Raw genomic sequence first — 20,778 nt, 5'->3', positions numbered from 1 at the left:
GCACTCCAGCATCCCACAGAAGCAGAACAACACCCACCAGGCCACCACATAGAGAACGCCTGAAGCCCTGAACGCACTCACCTCCGTCGCGCCTTCAGCACCGTCACGCCGTCAGCACCATTGCGCCGTCAGCTCCGTGGTGCCGTTGGGTCCGTCGCGCCGTCAGATACCTCGCGCAGTCAGCATTGTCGCGCCCTCAGCTCCATTGTGCACTCAGCTCCATCGCGCACTCAGCTCCGTCGCGCCCTCAGCCACTTCGACCAGTCACCTCCGTCCGTCCGTCGAGCTCTGCCTCTAGGAGAAAGCAATAGAGTTCGGTTGAAGCGTTGAAGCGTTGAAGCGGTGAAGTCCTTTGAGCTCTGAGAGAAAGCAATAGATTTCCTCATTTTCAGGTAATTTTTAATTTAGTTATGAACATGATTTTGTGATGAAATCTGATACTGATTCTGATGAACTGAACTCTGAGTCTCTGAAACTGTTATGAACTGATATGTGAAGTTGTGAACTCTGTGAACTCTGATGAAACTGTGAAACTGAAATCTGATGGAAGTATGAACTGATATGAAACTGTTATGAACTGATATGTTTTAGTTATGAACTTATGATTGTTTGATTGAATCATTGAATAACTGTTGCATGATGAACTGCTAAACTGTGACTGTGAACTCTTTGATTGAGTAGCTCTTTGATTTTGCTTTATTTACTATCAACCTCAAGTTATGGTTTTGGATTGAAAATTAGGTTAACTCTGTTTTCATGCTAGCATTCATAAACACTTTTGGCATATTGGTAAGTGAAGTTGAACACTTTGTTGAAGGAATATATGACTTGATGCCTGTGAAATTGCGAAGGGTGATGTTTCAGGGTCTCTGGTGGAGTTTGACAGGGCAATTGAGTTGGACCCTTGTCAAAAGGCGTGTATGTTTATAAGCATTTTGAAAAAAAAAAAGCGTTATATCAACACTTTGGTTTGGAATGATTGTAAATTGAGTTCAAGTTACATGAAATTTGGTTGTGCTCATTGTGTTTGTTACCATATCTTTGGCAAAGGGGCCTCTCCCTTTACTACCTTGATAGGTACTCACTCTACACTCTTCTGTTATTTATTTGAGTTTAATTACTATTCACATGAAATTGCATATTTATAATGTATTGTTTATGAATCTGTAAAAAGGGGGACTGAATTGGATTCCCATTTTGTCATAGATTTGAAGAAGGAGCTGAGCAGTTTCGGCTAGATGTTGCACAAAATCCGAATGATACCGAAGAGTCCATATGCTGCTTTCTCTGTGAAGCTCAACTGTATGGAGTGGATGAAGCACGGAAGTGATATCTTAAGGTGAGTCATTAATTATGTTACTGGAATTTAACAAGAAAAACGAATATGTGAATCTTCACAAATCTGCAGCAAGTTATGGAGGATTTTGATTATTGATGACAAACTTGGATCATTTTGATGTTGCTATGTTATGTTTGATTGGTTGTTTTGTTTTTTGACTTTTGAATTTGTATTTGAATGAGATTATAACATTCTGGTTTATGTAGTTCTTTTAATTTGAATGATATTTTAAAGTTTACATTAGACTATAATTATATTTTCATGTATTTATTTATATTTTATTTATTATTTTATTATAAAATGGTTTTTTCGATTCAACCACGGTCAAACCGGTTGAACCTATGAACCAGTGAACCAGTAGCTAGAGCGGTTCGATGACCGGTTCGGTTTTCAGAACCTTGGAGGTCCTTTACATTTTCGTCCGCATACATTTAAGTTTTTGAAGATTTGAAAATACATTTAAATTTTTGACCTTCTCAAAATTTAGACACATTGATTCCTATTATTCATTTGAGTTTGTCAGACTCAACGGAAAAATCAAATGTGACTCCCATTATACTGACTTTGTCGATACAGATATCCACGTAAAAATTTTTTTTAAATAGGACAAATCAGACCCAAAGATCGAAGTATTCAGATTTTGAAAAAGTCAATGACTTAAATGTATTTTTCAAATTCTCAGAGAATTAAATATCTATAAATTAAAAAGTCAAGGATCAATTTATCATTTTCTCATTTAATTATAATAATATCATCTTGTAATTAACTTATTGTCAAAATTGATTATTTTATAATTTATAAAATATTAATAAACAAAATCTTCTATCCTAAATTTTCTTCACCATTGAACAAAACACATTTTCTTCTTCTCCAAATTTGATCTCTCTTTCATGGCTTTGCTCTATTTTAAGACCATTGTCAATCTTAAACTATAGTGAAAATTGCATAGTTATGAAATTATCCATTATTGTTATCTAATTATTTTTTTAATTAGCAAGGTGAGATAAATTGAACAAATTTTAAATTTATATATGAATGCTTTGTTTTTGTGGATTTTTTTAAATAAATAAAATAAATATTTTAATTATAAATATATGTTAATTTAAGGATATTTACGGATTTTTATTAAGTGATTTATCTCGTTTACAATATAAACGAGATAAGTTTAGTTATATCTCGTTTACACTATAAATGAGATAAGGTACGAACACTTGGCAACATATCACGTTTACAAATGTGATATAACACGAACCTTATCTCGTTTACAGTTTACACTGTAAACGAGATAAGTCCAGAGAGCGACTATAAATAGAAGTCGTTAGTTCACAGCGTTCCTGACCCTACATTTCTCCCAAATTTTTCTCATTTCTCTCTTTCTTGTACCGTTTTGTTGATATTTATTAGTTCTCCGAATGTTCTGACATGCAAGGATGCACGCACGGATGAACGGGACCCTATCATCAATCGTGTCAATGCTAGTTGACACATTGCGGGAGCTATTGACTTTGAGGTAAGTGTTGTCTTTATTATTTAAATTAATAAGTGTATGCGATTTTATTTCGAGAACTTTTATAGAGTTAGTGTTTTAACACATGAATAGACTGGATGATATTGAGGTAACACAGTTTAGGTTAGTTGTCAAGTTAGTAACATGAGTTAGGTGTATAATTTACTTATAGTGAAAGTTAGATAAGTAATTACTTTTATTTGATTAGTTAATTAAATATTTTGTTAGTTAATATTTTCTTTAAATTCGGAGAGGATTTTTGAGTATTGATTGGTTTTGTATCTTGTTTATTATGTTGTGATGTTTATTTGAGTTGCATTTTAGATTTGTGAGAATAGATTTGGACATGAACTTAGTTTGGAATCGAATCTTTATAAAAGTTTTTCTCTTAAACAGAGGCCTCGTTTGCTACTACTTAGGTGAGTTAGTCATACACTTGCACCCCTGGACGCCATCGTCCCTTACCTGAGGGAGGCTGGATTTGGTGACACAGTGCAGCTCAAGGACTTTATGTTTGACAACTCCCTGATCACTGGATTCGTGGGGCGCTGGCGTCTGAAGACCCACACTTTTTACTTGCCATGGGGTAGTGTACCATCACTTTGCAGGACGTTGCGTACCAGTGGGTGGGTGGGTGGGTGCCTGCGTGACTTCTAGACTTGCATCCAATGTATGGTAGTGACTGGGTACAGATGATAACTTTGGAATTGGATGCGGAGCATGCAGCAGGTATCAAACTGATCCACCAACATGAGTCTCAGGTATGAACTCATCGTCGTCGTCATCGTCAGAAGAACCACTTTCGTGGCTATCGACAATGTACTCTTCGTCAGATTCCTCATCCTCAACGTTCATGTCCTGCACTGGACTAGCACAGTGTAACGATCGTGGTGCGAGCGGAGGGTCATCCGATACAAAGTTCGAGCTGCTAGCACCATCACCACCAACATCACGAACTCCGCAAAAAGCTCCATTCCTTGTTCAACCATAATTCTACCGTGCACATCAAATATTAGGCGCACATGTTCATCGCCATCGAACTAGAATAGGCAAAATCGAAATACACCATTCCCCATTGGTGCTAGTATCCTATACCCAACTCTACCAACCTCATTTCTCTTACTACCACCGACGTGCGTCAATATCATACTCTTTAACTCGGACTATGAATTTGCTCTTCGAGTTCGGAACAACGCAGGACTCTCATACTCAAATATAACCCTGCTATCATTGTTTCTCATCTAATAGTTGGGATACACCATCACAACAAAAAAACCACTACCACTATACATTTTTGCTAAGTTTTTCGAAGAAAACGAAAGAGAAAAAAGAATTGAGAGATTTCTGAGGAATACCAACGATTTTTTGATCCTTTTATAAGGGGTTGATTTTTGTCCTACTCACTATGATGCACGGAGATTGACACAGACACGGGACATGACACGACATGGGACACACCGATACGCAAATTTTAAAATCTTATAAGACATGGGGACATGCATACATATAAAATGTAAAGTATTTTTTAGATAAATTGTAATTATATTTTAATATTTTATTGATATTAAAATATAAATTAATTTTTTTAATTACTTTTAATGTCTTATTTTAATTATATCAAGTATTTAAAATATTTTTTGTTTTAATAAATAATAATATTACTATATCTAAATTTATTTCAAGAATATATGTTAAGAATAAGACTGGACACACTGACACGTGATGATATTTAGGTGTGTCCAAGCGTGTCCGGAGAAAAATTTTTTATTTTTTATTAAGATACGGTTGGACACAGCAGAAACGTGTGTCGGTGAGTATCGTTTCCAAAATATGTCTGACACGCAGACACGACAACTCAGCGAAGTGTCCGTGCTTCATAGTAGTATCTCGTTACTGTATAAATCTTTTTTACTCCCACGTATTTTGTTTACAGTGTAAACGAGATATGATTAAACATCTATTTCTCATGTATCATGTTTGTAAACGTGATACATTGTCACATGTTCGTGTCTTATTTCGTTTATAATGTAAATGAGATATGGCCAAAGTTATCTTGTTTACAATATAAACAAGAACGAAATAAGTCATTTAATAAAAATTCTTAAATATTCTTAAATTAACGTATATTCATAATTAAAATATTTATTTTATTTATTTTAAAAAAATCCTCGTTTCTGTAGGAACGGAGCAAATTGAATTTATGTCCTTAAATTGATACTCTATTCATCGTTGGATTTTTGGTGCATTTATATTGTTTTTCAGTTGTTGAACCTTTTGCTGGGCCATTGAAATGAAGTTTTCTTGCGCAAAGCCATGTTAAAAGATAAAATATTTGGATTTAAAAAAGATAAAATATCCTTTTTAAAGATTTATTTTAAAATTCTAAAATATTCATTTAAAGGTTAATTAATGTAATAATATCGACTTATACAAATATAGAAAAAAAGGTTCTTTATTGATTCAAACACTATACCTACGAAATAGGAATAGAGAAAGAGAAACAAAAATCAAAGATTTCATACAGTACTTTTGATCGAAAAATCAATCTGATTTATTTCGTAACTTTCACTCAAATAAGAAAATAAGTCAGATTCTACAGGATCAAATTTGTGGGACTTAAGGAACAAAAATACTCTTTTAGTATTATTGTTGTTTAAATTATTAAAATATTATTTTAAGATTAATTTTGAAAAGACAAAAATCTCTTTTTAAGATTAATGTTATTTAATAAAAATTAAAATGTTAAAATTTAAATTTAATTTTAATGATTAGAATACACTCTTTTGGTAATTTTAAAATGATAAAAAATAATCTAGCTCTATTTCTTCCCTCTTATAATTAGAGGTGGCAAAGCAGGCCGGCCCGCCCTAACCTGCCCCGTCCTGCCGCCCGTCTTGCCAACTAAGATGGTTCAAAATATTAGCCCGTCCCATTTTATGGTGGATTGGCGGGTCAACTGGTTATCCCACTTGACTTTTTTTTAAAAAAAATTATTAAAATTAACCAAAAAATAATAATTAAAAAATCAAATACAGATAAAAAATAGTCAAATTATAATATAATTTTTTTATTATCTTTTTTTTTTAATTTTTAACTTCAATAAAATTGTTGAAAATAATATTTGTCAATAGAACCATCTTTATTTTAAAAAATAAGTCACATAATTTAAGCAAATATACAAAATTGTAAAATAAAATAAATAATGTTAATAAGTAAAAGAAGAATAAAAACAAAAACAAAAGTGTTTGAAAATTCTATAATTATTAATTTTATAATAGTAATCACTCTTTTATTTAATTAAAAAAATAAAAATAAAATTTTCGGTCCGGCGGACCGACTTGGCCCGCCTCGCTAAAACTGGCCAATTTGGCAGATTTTTTTAATTCGGCAGGCTCCAAATTCTAGCCCGACCCACCTTTTTAGCGGGTCGGCCCGACTGGTTCAACCCGTTTTATCACCCATACTTATAATCATCAGCAGCAAATAATTTAATTGAATTCTGGAAGACAAAACTAAAAAAAATTATAAGTTAAAACAAAAAATAAAATAAAAATAAAAGCAAAACGAAAAACTCTTTAATAGAAAAAGAGAAGTAACTAAAATAAAAAAAATAAAAAATAGATATTTACCATGACCAAAAAATATAAAACATAATCAAAATCCAATACATACAATTCCAATCACACATGTTCAGAAGATGGCAGCAATCTAACAAATTACAATAAAGGTTAAAATTATGGTTTTTACATTTTACATAAAAAATAGGACTAATTATTGAAATAAAATAATTGGATTTTAAATTTATCATATTATAACTTTCTGAAATAACAAACATATTTGCAATTTTTTTTATTCTATATAAATCGTTGCATGTGTAACTGTTTCTAACTTTAACGTAATCCGCTACAGGATAAAACGAATTACTTAGAGGGTGTAGCAGTTTCTGAAAGAACGCAATCATACATAAAATGCAGTTGTGTATAGCGGTTTATGAAGAAACATTGGGTAGCTTAATCCCTGGTACCCTATAGCAGTTTATGTATATGTACATCATTGTTATTAAAATCTTTCGGATAGATCAAGGTGGAGTGGTTAGAAGGGTCTTAAATTAATCTGTTTTAAAAAAAAAATTCTAAAATAATGTGAAATTTAACAATTAGACCTGTATCAATATTTTTTTGGCAAGATTTAAGATAGTTATAATATAATTAACATTTGACTGCTGAAATAATAATATGATTATTTATCAAATAAAAAAATATCATTAAACTAAGAATCATGCGTGGTACTGTGGTTGTGCATTATTTTACTTTTTTTTAATTTTTTGGGAAGAAGGTGATTATGTACAAAAGGCACCCCACGAGCCATGAAAATGCTCGTATGAAAGAGTCGGAGTTTAGAAAAACTCCTGATAGTTCACATGATACAAGATATTAGAAAATCTCACTCTCCCGATATGATTTTTCCTTGCGAAACGAAAAACCAAACCTCATTTGTGGTGAGAAAGTTAAAGGAATGTGGCTATGATTAAGTGTATTGTATAGAACTTAGAGGATTAACTGATGGACTAGCCTTAGCATGAAAAGATAGTACTGATGTGAAAGTAAAAAGCAGCAATGAGTTTTATATTCAGTTTATAGTATTAGATAAAGAAAAACAGATTACATGAAAAGTCCATAGAAATGAATTAATTTTTTAATCTCCTTAAAATTCAATTTAATTCCGCCATTCAGAAACAAATTCAATTGTATGGCTCATTTTTTTGGATATGAGAAACATGTGTGTGTTGTGCGTTGTTATGAAAAACGTGGGTGTTAGACATGGATGTGGGACAACTTTTTCTGAAACAAAGGATGAAGAAATCGGACCATGCGATTTCTTTGTAAAAAAAATTAAGCCCACTATCAGATGGTTCGATTTGTGTGAGAGGAAAAATTTGAATTTTGGCGAAGGTAATCGGACCGTCCGATTTTCATATAGATTAATTTTTTTTATTTCGCGAAAATCAAATCGGATTGTCCGATTTGATTATTATATGTGTTATTTGAATCTGTGAATACAAATCGGTGGGTCCAATTTGCTATATATAAGTGTGTGTAACTCGTAGAGGGGTTCTTAGATCTCCTCTCCTTCCTCTTTTCTTCTTCTTTTCTTCTTCTTTCCTCAGCTTCTCTATATCTGTTATTTTGTATGAAGTAAAAAAATTTGATAGTGAAGTTTATATTCATATGAGTGAGAAAAATAGATGATAGAGTCCTACTAAAATTATATTATTTCGATCAGATTTTGTTACAAACATATGAAGGAGTAAAATTTTTTTGTAAAAATCCGTTAGATATTATTATTTCATTCACAATCTCATTCGAAGAACTAAAAGGTATGATTTGTGAGAATATAGGTTCTGCAGTGTCAAGAAAAATATCATGTATTTTATACAGATATTCTATACCGGTATTTGGTGGATTCGTTCAATTTCAAACTAAATATGTAACTGATGAAGCGAGCATGCAAGAGATGTTTTCAATGTACATTGAAAGTCGCACTCAAATATCGTTCATTGAGTTGTATATTGAGTTCGAACAATTTGAAGCTGACCGAAATATTGAACGGGAAGATTACAATAGTGACAGTGAGGAAGAGTTTGAAAGCAATTACAAAGTTTTTGGTCCAGACAGAGACGAAGATCAAAGTGACGGCAGTATGGCTCCAAATGTGACAGACGTGACAAATGCACTCGCAAATGAACATCCGTTTGAGGAGCCATCTTTCATGCGAGCTTTAGATTTGGAAGCCATGCATGCTCTGAAGTTTTCGGAATATATGAATGCAGGTACGTAATTGCCTAAATTTATACGAAGGATTAGAATTTTGTAATAATTTACATTGATCGATGGACCAAATAGTTACGTGACATGTGAAAATATACTTAATTAGTATTTGTTTATGTTTTTATTTAGTTAAATTTAAGATAATAATCTTTTTAGTTAGTTATTGATTTAGTTAAATATTAATTAGTATTTATTAATTAGTATTTATTTATGTGTTTATATGTTTATGTTTTTATTTTGTTAAAATTGAGATAATAACTTGATGTAAAGTTAATTTATATTAATATTGATGTAGTGATGTTGATTTACTTTTAATTTCACTTATTAAATATTTATTTATTAAATATTTATCGTATGGCTGTCGTCGTGGTAGAAATACCTATTGTCGCAGATGATGAATTTACCGTGGGAATGGAATTCAGTTCCAGGGAAGCTGTTATTATGATGATGAAAGTTTATACCATCCAAAGAGGTGTAGACTACCGGGTGTATGAGTCCGAGCCGTTGACATTTTATGCCAAATGTACACAGTATGGATCAGGTTGTGATTGGTTGATCAGGGTTAGCATGATCAGCAGAAAGTATTGTTGGGTTATAAGGAGGTATAATGGTAATCACACTTGTACTAGAGCCACCATTTCTTAGGATCATTCGAAGCTGGATTTGAGCACAATTAGCATTTACGAGAACGGGGCGAGACTTACATTAACTGATTAAACCGAATCCCCCGCGGACAGTATGCATTGGCATTCGACGGTGGTTACCGATGGAGTCACATGACCACGAACCTAGTGAAATACATCAAATAAGTCTTGAAGGGTGCACGCAATCTCCCTATCACTACACTTGTCAAAGCAACATTCTATAGGCTTAATGAGTTTGTTCACCCAAAAAAGAGTCGAGGCGGAGGCTCGGATTAATGCTAGACATGTTTTTTCTGATCTTGTGACTTCCAAATTGCACGCAAATCAACTTGCATTAGGAAACATCCAGGTTAATTGCTTCGGCAGGCTGAATGAGGTCTTTAAAGTGTGTGAGATGCCAAGTGGAATGGAGTATGCCGTCGACCTCCGTCGACAACGAAAAATTTCATGCAACCCTTCACCAACTGGAGCAAGCAATCAATTGATTACCTTCCCGACGTTCGGACACTCAAGGAACCCCTATGGCTTCATGTGGGCAATCTAATGAAGAACGCAGCATGAAGGAGATACTAGGAACTCCAATGGACAGTAAGGAGCATGATTTTGTACTGGAACAAGTGGAGGAAGCTGAAATTATCGAAGACAGAATTGGTTGAAGATTTAGGAGATGCTGAACCTCCATGGGAATCCAGAATTGTGGAGAATTCCGTCAAGGAATTTACAATTGATGCTAAGGAGGATAGTGCACAGCCCTCCATGTCGACATGTGTTTGTATATTGTGCGAATCAACGGCTAGATTGACAAGTGTATGTTCATGATGTTTATAAGATGGACCAAGTTTAACGAGTATACCGAGCTAGGTTTAGGCCACTGGGAAATCCTATTACATGGCCTGCTTACAACGGGTCTCGATTCGTACCAAATCCATTCCTGAGACGAGTTACCAAAGGTCGCCCAAGGATGACGCGTTTCTTGAACAAGATGGACACGTGAATGTTACGTGGTCCAAGGTGGTGTAGGCAATGTGGGGCCGAGGGCCACAGCCGTAGTAGATGCCATCAATCAGGAGGTGCAAGTGCCGACAATAATACTCATTAGAGTTATGTATTTTACATTTTATCCAAGTACTTGATGAATCTTTATCCTGCTTACTCTATGACATTTGTGACTTTATGTTTTATCCAAACACTCTATGATATTTGAAACATTGCATTTTGTAAAATCACTCTATGACATTTGTGACTTTATTAAGTACTCTATCACAAACATAGTAATGATACAAACAAAACTTAAATGATACATGGAAAAGTTAAGTGATACACATAACTTGTTAAGTACACAACTACTACTTTCTCATGGACCACTTTATATCTTTCACAAAACTCTTGCACTTCTTGGCAGCCTTTTTGAACACGGATGGTGTGAATCGATTAGCACTACAACGTGGCAGATCAACCCTAAGATTGTAACCTTTGTCTGTCTCATTTGGAGTTCGTGCCTCACCTGTACATAATTTATTAAACAGACCATCTAAACATGAATCTAATAATAGTAATCAACAGCACCTCCAAACATGAATCTAATAATAGCAATCAACATAACCTCTAATTATGAATCTAATAGTAGCAATCAAACAACGAAAAAAGAAAATCTGTACCTGCATCATCACTATGATCAGAATCATCGTCGTCGGATTCTTGATCATCATCCATATCCTCATATCTATCGTCCTCGTCATTTGGTTCATCTACTAGATAGTCATCAGTCTCTTGCTCAATTGCCTTAGTATTTTCTTTAATTAGACCCATTGAAACACGTCGTAGGTTTTGGCTGTTAAGAATTCTTCGACCACCGTCACTCCTACTAGAGTCTCCAGATACTACCCCTCCAGAAGTACCCGAGGAAATGCGGCATGGATGCCTCGCGTCCAAGGAATACCTACCCATTATCATATCAGGCTGATGGCTAGATTGTGATCGGCTTAGATCTACATCCATAAACCCAAATAACTGGCTAAATGAAGCTCCTTCTCCTGTGTTTTGAGTACTCCAATACTGCTGATGTAATGGGTAAGACGGGGTAAACTGTGTTTGAGGTACATATGGAATCGAAGACTGTGGTTGTTCTTCTAGAGGTTGAGGTTGGGGTGGCGGTGACTGTGGCTCATCATTCTCCTACTCTTGGTTGTCATTATCCCTAATTGTTGGATTACCCTCATCATTTTCTTACACCACAAGAGGTGACAAGTGACTGAATTACTCCTTTAATGAAAACAAACCTGACATTCCTGAAGATCATCAAATGACTTCCTAAAGTGAGCAAGACTAAGATACCTACATCGTCTGTCTCCACGGTCCCAGTTATGCCACCTAATATAATTTATTTCATCAACATAATTGGATTCTAAATATGAATTTATGATGTAAGTCGATAATGTCACCTGTTTGCAAGCAAAAAACTATGGGGTTCCCTAGGAACCGGCGCAAGTGTGGTAGACGGAGCCAAGCCCAAGCTAGCAGAAGTGTTAGTGGATCGTCGATTTCCTTGCAGTCAAAACGAGAAGCCCTGCATAACGCTCTGTACATGTGTGCTAGGTATGCCAATCCCCAACTATACTGTCCGATACTGCCAAAATCACGAAGCAAAGGCAGAAACTTCCAATGCACAACTGTCCCAGACTTGTCTCCAAACAAGATCGTACCAAATAACAACATAATGTGGCACTTCACGTACCTCTGAATACTGTTTTCGTCAACGCACTGTAAACGTTCTTTTAAATTCCGAAGCCACGTCAATTTTACACAGCTTCCTCTATAGTCTGACTTTCTCGGTGCAACCCTAAAATGGTGCAAACACTCAGCCTCTAAAGCTTTGTGACTACTTATAGTCACTCCTGTCATTAGAAGACCGTTTGTCGAAAGACCAAGAATCAAAGCCACATCTTCTAGTGTCACAACACATTCACCAACCGGAAGGTGAAATGTGTGTGTGTCTGGGTGCCACCTCTCGACTAGAGCATTTACCAGTGCTTTCTGGCATTGAACTATTTCAATTTGGAAAACATGATAAAAATCAGTGAACCATAAATGCTCCTCCACAGCATGATTGTACCAATTCAGAGACAATAGGTGGTTACATGTCAAATTCTGTAAACTCTACAAAAATATAACAAATTATTAATAAATTAATAATAATTACTAATTCACTACTAAAAGTTAATAATTTCCTAATAATAGTAACTAATTTATTAGACTAATGCTAATTCAACTGTTTATATCCAGAATAAACAAAATTATTAATAATACTAATAATTTAACTCCAAAATATTAATAATTCAACGGTTTCCTAAATTTTCATTCAATTGTTTTTTACATAATTATTTATTTATATATTCATAGTTTAACGGATAATAATAATTCCTATATCACCAAAAATCATAATTATTAACTAACTATTAACAATAACTAATAACTAATAACTAAATAAATTTAATTCTTATTTAACTAATTATATTCCACTTATTAAAACTTCAACTACAATAATATATTTGTATCAATTTAAATATTTAACAATAAATAACTAATTATTACCGGAGTAATATAATATATTATATTTTATAAAACCTAATTATTAACCATAATTCCCAAAATTATTACAAACAATTATACAACAATTAATATAACTCTAAACATATAATTTCTAAAATTATTACAAAAAATTCTAAACATATATTTTTAACTAATCAATCATATTAGTCTAATTCAAACATTATTATTGATTAAAATATTCACTAACTATATATATATATATATATATATATATATTTTTTTAGCTATTCTTTAAACATATATTCCTAAATTTCTAACAATAATAACAAACACAGCCACATGTATATTATTTAAACATATATTTCTAAATTTTTAAAAATAATAATAATAATTCTAAAATATAAAAAAATTTAAAAAATAAATTTACATAATCAGAATGACAGAGATAATTAATAATATGAAGTTCAAAACGATTAACATCTTTATATTTTTGTTTCTTTGGCATTGTAATTTTTTTTTACTGCAAAAGAAGAAGAAATTAACGTAGTGAAGATGAAGAAAAAGAGAGAAAATAGTGACTGAGTGGTAAGGAAGAAAATGACTTCGAAGGGAGAGAGTGGGCTCAGCAAAAGAACATATTCGTATAAGGGGCACCGCTATTGGGGGGACGCATGCGCGACACGTGGCCTGGAGGACGCAAATCAGATGGTCCGATTTGTGCCACTCTAATCGGATCGTCCGATTACCTATCCTTAAATTGGACTGTTCGATTTTTTTGATCCTGACACCACACTCGCGTATAGCACACATGCACCCCATATCGCCGTCCTACACCATTTCGCGCTCCGTATCAAAATTAAAAAGTGTCAATTGTATATGTGGTCCAACTATATATAAAAATCGAAGTGATTAATTAATTCCACCACATTTGGATTTTCTATTTTTCCCAATATAGTGTATAAAATAAAATAAAAAGGTTTAATTACTCTATTGGTCTCTATAGTTTCGTGAAATTTTTAATTAGGTCTCTATACTTTTTTTCCTTCTAATTGAGTTCTTGCACCAAAATTTTTTTTAATTGAATCTCTACATTTTTTTTATTTGAGTTCCTGTACCAATTTTTTTTTTTAGTTGGATCGCTATACAATTGAGCCAATTACTACTAAGATGGACTTAATTGAAAAAAAATTTGGTGCAAAGACCCAATTAAAAAAAAGTATAAAACCTAATTAAAAATTTTACAAAATTATAAGACCAACAGAATAATTAAACCAAATAAAAACATATAAAATATAAAATAAAAACACACACACGACTATATATATATCTCAATACATATAAAATAAAAACACACACGACTATATGCTTAAAAGGTACAGCAACTTTTATTGGCCACTATTTGTACATACTATCTGTAAAAAGATTATCTGCTTCATATAACCGCTCAAAACACCTGATTAAGCGAAGCAATTATTGTATACGTATAGTATCTATTATCCTCAACTTTGTATACTTTACGTTGATTGATTGGCTTCACAAAATCTTTTGAAAAGTGTATAGTATTACCAGCACTATTGATGTTATTTAATTCAACAAAATTATTTATACGTATACAGATTAAGATATATGGTAGATGGTTACGTTTTACAAACATTTATATAGTGGACTGACTATGACAACAATAAATAGATGATACGTATTTCAAACGTTGATAATATAAAAGTTTAAATATTAGTTAGTAATTATTAGGTTATATTTTTAAATATTAAGATATTTAATTTAATTTTATATATTTTAATTTTTATTTATTTAGTTATTAGATTTAATTTTATGTTAGCGAATTTAATTTTTTTTATTTTAACTTAACTATGATGTACAGACACGTACACGGGACACGACACGACATGGGATACGCCGATACGCAAATTTTAAAATCTTATAAGACACGAAAACTAGCGTACATATAAAATATAAAATATTTTTTAGATTAATCGTAATGATATTTTAATATTTTATTGATATTAAAATATAAATTAATTTTTTAATTATTTTTAAAGTCTTATTTTAATTATATAAAGTATTTAAAATATTTTTTGTTTTAATAAATAATAATATATACTATTTCTAAATTTATTTTAAGAATACATGTTGAATAAGATTGGTCACACTGACACGTGATGGTATTTTGGTATGTTTAAGCGTGTCTAAAAAAGAATTTTTTATTTTTTATTAAGACACGGTTGGATACAACAGACACGTGTGTCAGACGAGTGTCGTGTTCGAAATGTGTCCGACACACGGATACGTTAACTCAGCGAAGTATCTATGCTTCATAATAACTTAATAAAAAGTTATAAATATCTTCCAAACTATTATAGTTAATATAGAGAGATTTCAGAAGTGTCAAATTAGCACTCAGAGATTAAAAGAATGCTAAATTAACACTTAAAAATTAGATAAGTGCCAAATTAGCACTCCTTTAATCTCTTTATGTTGACTACAATAGTTTAAAAAATATTTATAATCTTTTATTAAAACAAAATAAAATAAGAAAAATCTAAGTCTACTAACATAAAGTTCAATTTAATAACTAAATAAACATAAATAAAAATATATAAAATTAAATTAAATATTTTAATATTTAGAAATATAAACTAATACCAATTAAATAATATTTAAACTTTTTATATTACGAATATTTGAGGCATGTATCAATAAAAGAGTAAAGGAGTAACTAGTTAGTATAATTGGTGATCTAATTTTGTTAATATACGTTTTGTCCTTCTTTAATAAGATTTATGTCTTTGGCTAATTTAACCTTGCAAGAAAAAGCATTATATTATATATATTATGTAATAAACTTTTTAAAGTTTAAATCAAAGAAATAAAGAAATTCTTAGAATATTCTTTTAAGGTGGCCAAATTCCAACGATTTTGGAGACATCCTCAAAAGCCAAAATAGGAGGAGCTTCCTGTTCCTGTTGTCGTCGTCCAATGTTGTCAACTCGAAGGCCATTGAAAACTTTAGACTTAGAGCTGGATGATGATGATGATGCTATTGCTACTCTAGGCCTAAGCCTGAACCTGGGCTTGAGCCTAAACCTGAGCTTGAGCCTGAATGTGAGGAATAGAATTGGAAGCGCAAAAGATGATGAGAGATTCTGTTGATTGAGTTTGGTGTGTGTGGAAGTGGAAGGAAGCAGGTTGAGCTGTGTGCTCTGAGCATGAATTTCTCCATTTTTAGAAAAAATAATAAGCAATGGAAATTATTTAGTTTCGTAAGAGAGAGTAGTGAGTAGCATAATATACAAACCATGTATTGTGGGTTGGAGATGGAGAACTGAACATGAGGTTGCCACCAAAGACCTTGCTTGTGGCTCTCATAAAAGGATCACACCATGTAACCAAATTCTTGGAACATATTTATTTATACAAGTATATAAAAAATAAATTTTTATTATTATTTGAAAAATTATTATCATCTATTGCTCCCAAGTAAAATTTTTTTCTTGTCTTTAATTAAAATATTTAGATTATTATCATTTAGGCTAAGATGGGAACCCAAAAACCCTAAGTCCCTAGCGCGCAATAGCCAAAGCCATTCTTCAGTCTTTACCCTCGTCACTCAGCCTCAACCATTCTCCTTGTCCTTCTCCGTCCAGCCACCGCCTTACTACCGTCGCCGTCGCAACCTCGAAGCCAGCGTCGCAACCTCGAAGCCACTGTCAAAGAATTTTCCAAGAAACTGCTCCTTGAGCTCCACCCCTCCGATTTCGACGTCCTCTTCACTCACCCGATGTTTAGACTTGAGTCCGCACCTAACGGATGGACCGGCCTCTCATACGTCTTCGAGAATGTTCGTATCTTTGACGAGGAACAACGTGTTTCTCGTGGTGAGAATGTCCTCAATGGGTTTGCCAGAGAAGGTTGCAGGATTGGGGAGATGAGTTGTGAGGATCACGACCATTACACCACTAGTTTGCAATTCATTACTCATATTGTTGGAAGGATTCTTGAAAGGTTGATGCTGGAGTCGATGCCGATTAATACGAAAGGGTACAAAAGTTTGTTGGGATTGGTGGAGAACACTGTTGGATATATCTTTGATTTGTATTATGGTTTGTTCATGTTTAATAAGAATTTTTTGGAGGTGTTGGAGAAGCTTGATTTGACGTTTTGGGATCTCAGGAAGTAGCTCATTGCGCGGATGCATCACGTGGTCAGGAATCAGTTGATGAAGAACGGTAAAAGGTTGCAGTAGTTGGATGGAAATAACATCCATGCACTGCTCTGGCGAGCTCATAATAGATCTACATTGTTGCATTCCAGGTATTTGATATTTGGTACTTGAAAAAAATTCTCAGGTCTTTTTGCTACATTGTGTGAATATTTGCGATTGATGTTTTAGAGAGTGCTTGTGTTTGCTGACATTGAGAGCATGCAACTTAATCATTTTGAATTTGGAAGATTTTGTTCTTATGATGGGAAAAATGTTAATACATAATAATGATTAATGAGTAATGATACTAATAATGCATATCCAATGATGTTGCTCTTCTAAGTGGTTTTGCTTCAAACAATTCTAGTCCGTCTGATGAGAACACAAAGCTCAAGATTGCAATAGTTGGTTTTGGAAACTTTGGTCAGTTCCTTGCGAAAACTATAGTTAGTCAAGCTCATGAAGTTTTGGCGTATTCTAGATCAGACTACTCTAATGTGGCTAGGAGTTGGGGGTTTCATATTTCAGTGACGCAGATGATATTTTTAAGCAGCATCCAGAAGTGATCTTACTCTGCATTTTCATCCTTTCTATGGTTAAAGTTCTTAAATCATTACCTTTCCAAAGGTTGAAGAGAACTACATTATTTGCTGATGTACTATCCGTCAAATAGTTTTCTAGAAATCTCTTCCTTCAACACTTGCCTCCTGATTTTGATGTTCTCTGCACACATCCCATATTTGGACCGGAGAGTGGAAAGAATGGCTGCAAAGAACTTCCTCTTGTTTATGACAAAGTTAGAATTAGGAACGAAGAATCAAGAATATTGCGATGTTATGGGTTTTTTGACATTTTTGGCAACTTCGCACAGTTCCTTGCAGCCACATTAGTCAGGCAGGGCCACACTGTCCTCGCCCACTAACGCTCCGACCACTATGCCGCAGCTAGAAAGCTTGGCGTATCGCTCTTCCAAAACTCGACGAACTAAGCAAGGAGCATCCCGAAGTGATCCTCCTTTGCTCCTCCATAATCTAAATCGAGCGCATGCTCATCGCGCTCCCTCTCCAACGCCTCAAGTGCAACACTCTCTTTGTTAATGTCCTCTCCGTCAAAGAATTCCCCAAGAAGCTCCTTCTTGAGCTCCTCCCCTCTGATTTTGACATCCTCTGCACTAACCCGATGTTTAGACCTGAGTCTGCACTTGACGGATGGACCGGCCTCCCCTTCGTGTTCGAGAAGGTTCGTACCCTCAACGAAGAGCACAGTGTTTCTCGTCGTGAGAAGTTTTGCAATGCGTTTGCCAGAGAAGGTTACTGCATGGTGGAGATGAATTGCGAGGATCACAACCTTTACGCCACCAGTTCGAAGTTCATTACTCATACCGTTGGAAGGATTCTTCAAGGGTTGAAGCTGGAGTTGACGCCGATTAATACGAACTTCCTTCCGCTCCATCACGCAACCATCGTTTGAACTTCCTTCCCTCTACCTCTGTCGCGCAGCCGTTGTCTCGCCGGCGCCAGCTCTCTAAACTCTGTCGCAACCGCTTAAGCCGAAACACAAATTAAATGACGTCATCTAGATCAATTTTCAGAAAACCGGCCACAGGTAACCAGTCAGAACCACCGCCGAAGCAATCATGCTTTGCATTGCAACCTTCAATCCTTCAGCCCCAATTCAATCACTCTACAGATTACACTGTCTGCCGTATCCTCAACTGTCACTCTCTCCTCCCATCCACATTCTCACTACTGTACAAATCGAATCACTATTGATCTTCCTCCACCTACAAACCACTCTGAGTGCATGCCATCGACGTCGCTCAGCACTTTGACTACAAGAACTAAGGAGTTCACTATCTCCAGTGCCTCAAGATTGTAATTGTCGTCTTCGGCAACTTCAGCCAGTTCCTTGTCGCCACATTAGTCTGCCAAGGCCACACCTCCTCGCTCACTCCCGATCCGACCACTTCGTTGCAGCCAGAAAACTTGGTGTATCGTTCTTCTAAAATCGTGACGACTTATAGGAGGAGCATCCCGAAGTGATCCTCCTTTCTCCTCCATAATCTTAAAGGAGCTTGTGGATCATGATCGTTATGCCCCCGGTTTGCATTTTATTACTTATACTGTTGGAAGGATTCTCGAAGGGTTGATACTGGAGTCGACGCCGATTAATCCGAACTTCCTTTCCCTCCATTGTACAACCACCGTTCAAACTTCAAAACCACCATTTTGAAATTCGTCGCGCAGCCACTGTTCTGTCAGCGCCAGCTCCCTCAACTCTGTCGCAACCTCCTGAGCCTAAACACAAACCAAACGCCGTCGTCCAGATCAATTTTCAGTAAATCAGCCACGGCTAATGTAACAACCGCCCTTCACCCTTTTCTAGAAAATTCAATTTGAAATTTGAAAACCAGTTAGAAGATAAGCTTAGAATTTTAAATTACGGATAGGAATCTAACAACTACCCTTCTTTGGAATTTAAAATACACTAATCACACCTACCACCAGAAGTATATAAATAGGGGTACACCAATAGGTAGTAGATCACCCTTCTCAAACACTAATCCTCCCCCTTCTCTTTCTACAAAAATATTCTGTGTACACAAGAGTCAACCTCATAGTCAATAAAGAGGCATTAGAAAAAAAATAGGAAATTATATTTTGTTACTTTTATGCTTGGCATGCGTTATGCTCTATTTTGTTATTATTTACCATCTATATTGTTCTTATCCTATTATCAAGGTTGTGTGTCTTATGGCATTATTCTCTTTTTCCTTTTCTTTACACACATACATCATGTTTGTCATCAAAGTTTCTTCTATACGCAAACCCATAATTGTTTAAAGCTTTTTTTTATCAAGAGTACATGCATATTTTCTGTGTTTTGTGATGAATGTTATTCCTATACTTGTTACTGCCATCTTACAAGCCTTTTAAGCCAAAAGTACATGCCTTTCCATAAACTTACTTCGATTATTTAATATGCTTTATTCTCGTTATGTGCCTTAAAAATATGATGCTACACTGTCCAAACTTATGCCATTATATTATTATTATTTCTTTAATTAAGGAGTACATGACTATCTTGTGCCATTATCATCATTATGGTATCATTACTTTACATGTCCTTTTGTCGTTTTATCTTCTTGAATGATTCTCTTCTTATGTATGTCTAAATAACATTGTCTGTAAATTGAACTGAGGGAACGATCTTTCGGTAAGGGAAGGTGACCCCCAAACACAACATATTGATATGACCCCTTGGTAAGGGAGGGTGATTGATCGAGATGATTCTTCGGTAAGGGAAGGTGATCGCTAAAACTTTCGGGAGAAGAACCTTCGGAAAGGAAAGGAAACTCCCACCTTTTATACTAGCTTGAGCTCAATGCCTTCCATAAAAGCTATAAGTTAAGAAAAGGAAAGTTTGATTGTGTTCTTATTTTTAAAGTGTATCCAGTAAGTTATGATTATGTTGATCATCCATTCCTTTGTTGGGCTTATCTATGTTGATTATTTTATTATTTTCTTTTATATATGCATACCATGCCATATTTTTAAAATCCCGCAAGTGAGATGGGGATAGATATGGAGGTGTCCACATAGCACTCTTACTAAGATCTTTTAAGTTCTCACCCCTTCTTTTTCCCATAGTATCTCCAGAGGAGCATGACACAGTGGATAGAGATGACGCAG

The 20,778-nt window shown here is 34.3% G+C and overlaps 1 pseudogene; it reads left to right on the top strand.

The window, feature by feature from the left end:
* The first annotated feature begins 14,457 nt into the window (after positions 1 to 14,457).
* Positions 14,458 to 18,556, top strand: LOC107647236 (arogenate dehydrogenase 1, chloroplastic-like; annotated as a pseudogene).
* The last annotated feature ends 2,222 nt before the right edge of the window (positions 18,557 to 20,778 follow it).

Source organism: Arachis ipaensis, chromosome B6, assembly GCF_059453495.1.
Source record: "Arachis ipaensis isolate K30076 ecotype BB chromosome B6, ASM5945349v1, whole genome shotgun sequence".
NCBI classification, from domain to species: domain Eukaryota; kingdom Viridiplantae; phylum Streptophyta; class Magnoliopsida; order Fabales; family Fabaceae; genus Arachis; species Arachis ipaensis.
Note: the sequence above shows the minus strand (reverse complement) of the source record. Positions and strands in the feature narration are given on the sequence as shown.